This window comes from Oreochromis aureus, linkage group 10 (genome assembly GCF_013358895.1).
Source record: "Oreochromis aureus strain Israel breed Guangdong linkage group 10, ZZ_aureus, whole genome shotgun sequence".
In the NCBI taxonomy this organism is placed as follows: domain Eukaryota; kingdom Metazoa; phylum Chordata; class Actinopteri; order Cichliformes; family Cichlidae; genus Oreochromis; species Oreochromis aureus.
The window spans coordinates 6,328,508-6,338,584 of NC_052951.1; the positions used below are offsets into that span (position 1 = coordinate 6,328,508).

Consider the following 10,077-nt stretch of genomic DNA (forward strand, 5'->3'; position numbering starts at 1 on the left):
ATTGGAAAAGCAAAATGGACAGCTGCAAAAGTCCCAAAAGCACAGAGAGACACACACACAGATCAAATTCAGTCAACCAGTCTAAATATATTGAATTTAAATCATACAATAAGATGCTCCCATAAAAACTCTCTCTCTCTCTCTCTCTCTCTCTCTCTCTCTCACACACACACACACACACACACACACACACACACACACACAGGAGAGAAAATCAAGTTTCTAGGTCAGTCAAGCAGCCTGGGAGCTGCTAAATTTGAATCCACCAATCAGAGAGCCTGTGCACTTTTTCCCGCCAAAACAGGTGCAGCCGTTTTTACACACACAGAGCACAGAGACAGGATTTCTGCAGTGAATTTCTCATAGTGAGGATTCCTCTCAAACAAATGGCCATAATTTCCTAACCGTAGGGGCTAGAACGGTCATTCTTACACCGTTTTGTTCAGAAGAGATGAGGGAATCTTACAGTGTTGACAATTTATCATTAAAATATGGATTTTAAAGATATTTGACTTGTAATGCACCATAACTGAGTAGAGGCGAAGCAAAAACTGCCTTGACCTGCCCTCAAACAACGCTTTCTAACTCTAAATCTATTTGGAGTATCAATATCATTCTTTCACTGTAAGAGACAGCAGGCTTTGGTGAACAGTCATGGAAATTTTCAGGTCTCTGTTGATATCCATTAAAAAGATATGACGAGAGAAAAAAGTGGTTCATTTCCAGAGTTTGAAATCTGAAGAAATCTGAGCGAAGGATGAATTTCCTACCCTCAAACAAGTCTAACTCATTTCAGAACGGTAATAGGTGAGAAAGAAATTCTTGAATTGTGAGCGTCAGGAGTGTCTGAAGATATACTGGGACAAGCCTTATGTCTTAACTTTGCTTCGTTAAGGAGATATGACGATTCGAATATGCCTCTCATTACAGAAATCAAGCTGTGATTTTGAACAAGCTCTCCATTGACTTTCTATGGGGATTTTTGAGCCTTTGTGTTGGTCTGAGAAGATTTGACAAAATTCTATAAATCCCACAACCATGATAGTGACATTTTCTGAAAGCCAGCAAAAATACCTACGTTTTGATGTATAATTTGTGGAAGTTGAGTGAAAATTGAGCAAGTAGCAAGAAGTTGTTCGGACATGAAGAGAAGACTGCAAAACCTTCAGTGGCACACTGGAAGCCAAGTGCATAGCAACCATAACAACGCATGTATTTTGTGAAAATCACAATTTTGCAACTCAAAACTTTAAGAGGCATAAAAGTAAAACGGTAAAAGATTTGAAAAAGCTGATTTATTCCTGAATAGCCCAATAATTTGAGAACATTTTAAAGTTTGAATGGTTGTTCTACGTGAAAGTAGGAAAAAGTAGTTAAGTTTCAAAAACAAGCAAGTTTTAGCAGAATTATGGAAGTTTCCCATTCATTTCAATGGGACAAATTAAAGGAAAAAAACGTAATATTTTAAAAAGTATAAGAGTATAAAATACCAAAAGATATAGCCATCATTAGCAGAAATAGCAGAATAGTTTAAAATTTGAACGGTGAAAATCGGCTGAAAATTGTGGAAGTAGATCCACGGCGAAAAAAAGAATGTAACAGGAAGTCCTAAGAATAATAATAATAACTAGAAAAATTTGCATTTCCTGCGAAAATGCAGTGTGGATGCTGTAAAGCTGAAGCTGTCAGCTGAAACTAGCTGAAAAAGCTGAAAAGTTGCAGAAATTGTAAAACCTTTGCAAAAATTGTAATAACTTTGCAGAAGCATAAGAACTTAGCAAAATGTAATTACATAGCAGAACTGCAATAACGTAAAGAAAACATAATACTTGGCAGAAATACAATAACATAGCAGAACTTAGCAGCAGAAATTAGAATAAATATTGTAACTTAGCAGAAACAAGATAACTTTTCAGAAATACAGGATTTTAGCAACCATGGTACAAGATTACATAGATGCTTTATTTAAACAAAAATACCTAAACATTGCACAAATACTGTGATTTAGGACAAATACTACAACATAGCAGAAATGCTGTAATTCAGCAAATATACTATGCTATGACACAAATAGAAAGAATATGCTCAAATACTATGATTTTGCTCAAATAATATGATTAAGCAATAATACTAAGATTTAGCAGAAATACTGTATTTAGCACAAATACCAAAAAGTAGCAGAAATACTATAATTTAGCATAATAGTAATAACTTGCACAATTACAAATATGGACATGGTAAATGGCCTGTATTTATATAAGCGCTTTTATGGTCCCTAAGGACCCCAAAGCGCTTTACATATCCAGTCATTCACCCATTCACACACTGGTGATGGCAAGCTACGTTGTAGCCACAGCCACCCTGGGGCGCACTGACAGAGGCGAGGCTGCTGGACACTGGCGCCACCGGGCCCTCTGACCACCACCAGTAGGCACACAATAAGATACACCCATAAAAAGGCTCTCTCTCTCTCTCTCTCTCTCTCTCTCTCTCTCATACACACACACACACAGCAGAAATGCTATGACTTAGCACAATAGTAATAACTGAAATAGAAAAATTGGAAAAGCAAAATGAACAGCTGAAAAATGCTGAACATTCTAAGGCTCCCTCAAATGTAATTGTTGAATGAAAAAAAATCAGCAAAAAAAAAGTATAACAGTCACACAATCAAAAATATGGACACATATGGAAACACACAAGCACAGAGAGACACAGCATCAAATTCAGTCAACCAGTCTAAATATATTGAATTTAAATCATACAATAAGATGCTCCCATAAAAACGCTCTCTCTCTCTCTCTCTCTCTCTCTCTCTCTGTCACACACACACACACACACACACACACACTAGCAGCAGCAGCAGCCAAATAGCCTGGGAGCTGCTGAATTTGAATCCACCAATCAGAGAGGCTGTATACTTTTTCCCGCCAAAACAGGTGCACCTGTTTTTACACACACGCAGCACAGAGACAGGATTTGTGCTGTCTATTTTTCATAGTGAGGATTCCCCTCAAACAAATGGCTATAATTTCCTAACCGTAGGGGCTAGAACAGTCATTCTTACACCGTTTTGTTCAGAAGAGATGGGGGATCTTAAAGTGTTGACAATTTATCATTAAAATCTGAATTATTGAAGATATTTGACTTCTAATGCACCATAACTGAGTAGAGGCAAAGCGAAAACTGCCTTGACTTGCCCTCAAACAATGCTTTCTAACTCTAAATCTATTTGGAGTATCGATATCATTCTTTCACCGTAAGAGACAGCAGGATTTGGTGAACAGTCATGGAAATTTTCAGGTCTCTGTGGAAATCCATCAAAAGATATGACGAGAGAAAAAGTGGTTCATTTCCAGAGTTTGAAATCTGAAGAAATCTGAGCGAGAGATGAATTTCCTACCCTCAAACAAACCCAATTCATGGCCAAATGGTAATAGGTGAGAAAGAAATTCTTGAATTGTGAGCATCAGGAGTGTCTGAAGATATATTGGCACAAGCCTCATGTCTTAAATTTGCTGCGTTGAGATATGACGATTTGAAAATGCCTCTCATTAGAGAAATCCAGTGGAGATTTTGAACAAGCTCTCCATTGACTTTCTATGCAGTTTTCAGACTTTGTGTTGGTGTGAGGAGATTTGCCAAAATTCTATTATACAGAAACTGTAATCAGCACATATACTGTAACATTTTAGAAATTTCTCCACTTAGTAGTAATACTATAACATAACACAAATGTTATGATGAGTTGAGCGGCTGGTACTCTGGTGCAGTCAGCACAATCTGGAGCTGAACACTCTTAAAACTGTAGAGATGACAGTGGACTTCAGGAGACATCCTCAACTCTGCCCCCCTCATCATATCAGACAGCCCTGTGTCGACTGTGGAGATCTTCAAGTTGCTGGGTACCACCATCTCCCAGGACCTGAAGTGGGAGACCAACATCAACTCCATCCTCAAAAGACCCAGCAGAGGATGTACTTCCTGAGACAACTGGGGAAGTACAGTCTTCCACAGGAGCTGCTGATCCAGCTCTACACTGCAGTCATTGAGTCTGTCCTGTGCTCCTCCATCACAGTCTGGTATGGTGCAGCCACTAAACAGGACAGGTGCAGACTGCAGCGGACTGTACGGGCAGCAGAAAGGATCATCGGCGCCCCCTGCCCTCCATCCAGGATCTGTACCTCTCAGGAAACGGGCAGGGAAAATCATCACAGACCCCTCACACCCTGGACACAGACTTTTTGATCTGCTGCCCTCTGGCAGACGGTACAGAAGCCTGCAGACCAGGACCACCCGACACAGGAACAGTTTCTTTCCCTCACCATCTCCCTTCTAAACAGTTGAACTGTCACACTGCTCCCACTGCCAGACTGCAACTGCACCTTATGTACATTCTGTAGTATTCATTCCACCTCATTTCATTTCTGTATTTTATGTATATACGTTTAGATTAGTTATTTATAGTTGGTTTACACAGCTTTGTGTATGTATGTGTATGCATGTGTAATGTATATATAGATACGTGTGTGTGTGGTGTGTGTGTGTGTGTGTGTGTGTGTGTGTGTGTGTGTGTGTGTGTGTGAGATTTACATTGCTGTGCTCGAGAGCCACCATCTACGGAACCAAATTCCTTGTATTTGTCTGCACATATACTTGGCCAATAAACACGATTCTGATGATTTGGCACAAAACCATGATTTGGCAAAAATACTATGATTTAGCAGAAATACTATGATTGAGCAGAAGTACTAAGATGTAGTAAAAGTACTTTGATTTAAGAGAAATCAATTATGGAGGAGTAATACTTTAAAATGGGAGAAATATTGATACACACACATTCACAGAGCCTAAAGGGAAGAGTATTTGTGCCATGGAGTGTTAAGAAGAATGTGAGGTCCATATTAGAAAAGCTGGTAAAAGTTTTGAGAATTGTAATAAATGATGAATATGAATTAGTGGTCTGTGATAGTGTATTAATTTGTAGGGCAAAAAAAGCGTGTTGTCCGAGGTGGAGTTGAACCTGCGACCTTTGTGTTGTAGAGCTGTGTCATTACCAGCTGCGCCACTGGGAAAGACAGTGAGCCCTTGGGGAACAGGGTGATGAGCAGTCAGAATTAGATCGCGGTGAGAGGCAAAGAGCGCCGTTTTTGGAGTTATAAAACGTCATGTAACTCAAAAACTAGGTGGACTAGAAGCATAATTCTTGTACTGGGTGAATCAGCGGACTTTGGTGTACTTTGACTGCGATTTTCATTGCTCTTTGTACATCCGTCGCTGAGATATGACGAGAGAAGAAACGGCAGACTTCAGATATGATTGGCTGGCTGGGAAGCCATGCAGGCCCTGATATGTACATTTGAATGTCTCAGTCCTCACAGAGGACCTGGCAAAAATATATAGAAATAGTATGATTAAGCATAAATACTACATTTAGCAGAAATACTGTATTAAGCACAAATCGTATAAAAAGCAAAAATACTATATTAAGCAATATAAATATCCTATAAAAATCCTATAAAAAGCAAAAATACTGTAATATGATTTGGTAGAAAAACTATAATTAATCAGAAATACTATATTTGGCAGAAATACTGTAATCAGCACATATACTGTAACATTTTAGAAATTTCTCCACTTAGTAGTAATACTATAACATAACACAAATGTTATGATGAGTTGAGTGGCTGGTACTCTGGTGCAGTCAGCACAATCTGGAGCTGAACACTCTTAAAACTGTAGAGATGACAGTGGACTTCAGGAGACATCCTCAACTCTGCCCCCCTCATCATATCAGACAGCCCTGTGTCGACTGTGGAGATCTTCAAGTTGCTGGGTACCACCATCTCCCAGGACCTGAAGTGGGAGACCAACATCAACTCCATCCTCAAAAAGACCCAGCAGAGGATGTACTTCCTGAGACAACTGGGGAAGTACAGTCTTCCACAGGAGCTGCTGATCCAGCTCTACACTGCAGTCATTGAGTCTGTCCTGTGCTCCTCCATCACAGTCTGGTATGGTGCAGCCACTAAACAGGACAGGTGCAGACTGCAGCGGACTGTACGGGCAGCAGAAAGGATCATCGGCGCCCCCCCTGCCCTCCATCCAGGATCTGTACCTCTCAAGAACCAGGAAACGGGCAGGGAAAATCATCACAGACCCCTCACACCCTGGACACAGACTTTTTGATCTGCTGCCCTCTGGCAGACGGTACAGAAGCCTGCAGACCAGGACCACCCGACACAGGAACAGTTTCTTTCCCTCGCCATCTCCCTTCTAAACAGTTGAACTGTCACACTCCTCCCACTGCCAGACTGCAACTGCACCTTATGTACATTCTGTAGTATTCATTCCACCTCATTTCATTTCTGTATTTTATGTATATACGTTTAGATTAGTTATTTATAGTTGGTTTACACAGCTTTGTGTATGTATGTGTATGCATGTGCAATGTATATATATACGTGATGTGTGTGTGTGTGTGTGTGTGTGTGTGTGTTGTACATTTGCTGTGCTCGAGAGCCACCATCTACCGGAACCAAATTCCTTGTATTTGTATGCACATATACTTGGCCAATAAACATGATTCTGATGACTGGGCACAAAACCATGATTTAGCAGAAATACTATGATTGAGCAGAAGTACTAAGATGTAGTAAAAGTACTTTGATTTAAGAGAATCCAATTATGGAGGAGTAATACTTTAAAATGGGAGAAATATTGATACACACACACATTCACAGAGCCTAAAGGGAAGAGTATTTGTGCCATGGAGTGTTAAGAAGAATGTGAGGTCCATATTAGAAAAGCTGGTAAAAGTTTTGAGAATTGTAATAAATGATGAATATGAATTAGTGGTCTGTGATAGTGTATTAATTTGTAGGGCAAAAACATGTTGTCCAAGGTGGAGTTGAACCCACGACTTTTGGGTTGCAGGCCTGTGTCATTACCAGCTGCGCCACTGGGAAAGACAGTGAGCACTTGGGAAACAGGGTGATGAGCAGTCAGAATTAGATCACGGTGTGAGGCAAAGAGCGCCATTTTTGGAGTTACAAAACATCGTGTAACTCCAAAACTAGGTGGACTAGGAGCATAATTCTTGTACTGGGTGAATCAGCGGACTTTGGTGTACTTTGACTGCGATTTTCATTACTCTTTGTACATCCGTCGCTGAGATATGACGAGAGAAGAAACTGCAGACCTCAGATATGATTGGCTGGCTGGGAAGCTGGCAGAAATATATAGTAATAGTGTGATTAAGCATAAATACTACATTTAGCAGAAATACTGTATTAAGCACAAATCCTATAAAAAGCAGAAATACTATATAAAGCACAAATCCTATAAAAAGCAGAAATACTATATTAAGCAATATAAAAATCCTATAAAAATGGTATAAAAAGCAAAAATACTGTAATATGATTTGGTAGAAAAACTATAATTAATCAGAAATACTATACTGGGTAGAAATACTATATTTAGCACAAATCTTATAAAATAGCAGAAATAGTATGATTCAGCACAATAGTAATAACTTAAACAGAAAAACTGGAAAAGCAAAATGGACAGCTGAAAAAATGCTGAACATGCTAAGGGTCCTTCAAATGTACTTGTTAAATGAAAAAAAAACTGAGCAAAAAAAAGTAACAGTCACACAATCAGAAATATGGAAACATATGGAAACACACATGCACAGAGAGACACACACAGGATCAAATTCAGTCAACCAGTCTAAATATATTGAATTTAAATCATACAATAAGATGCTCCCATAAAAACTCTGTCTCGCCCTCTCTTTCTCTCTCTGTCACACACACACACACACACACACACACACACACACACAGGAGAGAGAAGTAAGTTTCTAGCTCAGTCAAGCAGCCTGGGAGCTGCTGAATTTAAATCCACCAATCAGAGAGGCTGTGCACTTTTTCCCGCCAAAACAGGTGCATGCAGCACAGAGAGACACAGGATTTTTGCAGTCTATTTCTCATAATGACGACTCCCCTCAAACAAATGACCATAATTTCCTAACTATAGGGGCTAGAACGGTCATTCTTACACCGTTTTGTTCAGAAGAGATGGGGAATCTTAAAGTGTTGACAATGTATCATTAAAATATGAATTATTAAAGATATTTGACTTCTAATGCACCATAACTGAGTAGAGCAAAGCAAAACTGCCTTGACTTGCCCTCAAACAACGCTTTCTAACTCTAAATCTATTTGGAGTATTGATATCATTCTTTCACCGTAAGAGACAGCAGGCTTTGGTGAACAATCATGGAAATTTTCAGGTCTCTGTGGAAATCCAACAAAAGTTATGACGAGAGAAAAAAGTGGTTCATTTCAGAGTTTGAAATCTGAAGAAATCTGAGCGAAGGACGAATTTCCTACGCTCAAACAAGTGTAACTCATCTCAGAACGGTAATAGGTGAGAAAAAATTCTTGAATTGTGAGCGTCAGGAGTGTCTGAAGATATACTGGGACAAGCCTCATGTTTTAACTTCGCTTCGTTAAGGAGATATGACGATTCGAATATGCCTCTCATTACAGAAATCAAGCGGTGATTTTGAACAAACTCTCCATTGACTTTCTATGGAGAGTTTTCAGACTTTGTGTTGCTCTGAGGAGATTTGCCAAAATTCTATAAGTCTCACAACAATGATGGTGACATTTTCGGAAAGCCAGCAAAAATACCTACGTTTTGATGTATAATTTGTGGAAGTTGAGTGAAAATTGAGCAAGTAGCAAGAAGTTGTTCGGACATGAAGAGAAGACTGCGAAACCTACAGTGGCACACTGGAAGCCAAGTGCATAGCAACCATAACAACGCATGTATTTTGTGAAAAATCACAATTTTCCAACTCAAAACTTTAAGAGGCATAAAAATAAAACGGTAAAAGATTTGAAAAATCTGATTTATTCCTGAATAGCCCAGTAATTTGAGAACATTTTAAAGTTTGAATGGTTGTTCTACGTGAAAGTAGGAAAAAGTAGTTAAGTTTCAAAAACAAGCAAAATTTAGCAGAATTGCAGAAGTTTCCCATTCATTTCAATGGGACAAATTAAAGGAAAAAAAGTAGAATATTTTAAAAAGTATAAGAGTAATAAACACCAAAAGATATAGCGATCATTAGCAGAAATAGCAGAATAGTTTAAAATTTGAACGGTGAAAATCGGCTGAAAATTGTGGAAGTAGTTAAGTGCCAAAAAATGTGAAAAAGTGGCAACTAGAATAATAATAATAAAGTATAAAGAATAAAGAGAAACAGGAACTCAATAGTGTGGATGCTTAAAGCATCCACACAACTAGAAAAATTTGCATTTCCTGCGAAAATGCAGTGTGGATGCTGGAATGCTGAAGCTGTCAGCTGAAACTAGCTGAAAAAGCTGAAAAGTTGCAGAATTTGTGAAAACTTTGCAGAAGCAAAGGAACGTTGCTAAAATGTAGTAACTTAGCAGAACTGCAATATCTTAGAGGAAACATAATACTTGGCAGAAATACAATAGCATAGCAGAACTTAGCAGAAATATTGTAACTTACCAGAAACACGATAACTTCCCAAAAATACAAAAATTTAGGAGAAATAGTATAAGATAACAGAAAGAATATATTTAGCCAAACATTCTTAAACATTACAGAAATACTACTCTATAGCAGAAATGATATATTTAGAAAAAAAATATAATATAGTAGAAATACTATGATTTAGCAGAAATCCTGCAATATAGCTCAATAACAATGATTTAGAACAGATACTATGATTTAGCAGAATAGTAATAACTTAAGTGAAAATATTGGAAAGGTAAAATGACAAGCTGAATAAAAGGAACATGGTTAAGTTTGCTCAAAACTAATTTTGTTCACCTGTGAAAAAAATAAAATAAAAATACATTTAGAAATACAAATAAGAACAGCCAACAGATACACACAAATTTAAATATGGATACACAAATCAACAAATACGCACAAAATCAAATATGGATACACAAATGTACAGAGAGAACACACACACACAGGGTCTATGCCAGTCAACCAGTCTGAATATATTATATTTTATCCAACAATGAGATG

The 10,077-nt window shown here is 38.2% G+C and overlaps 1 protein-coding gene across 2 annotated transcripts in view; it reads right to left on the reverse strand.

Moving 5' to 3' along the window:
• Positions 1–10,077, reverse strand: part of ntm (neurotrimin) — a 577,382-nt gene that overhangs the window by 479,755 nt on the left and 87,550 nt on the right. The window lies entirely within an intron of this gene.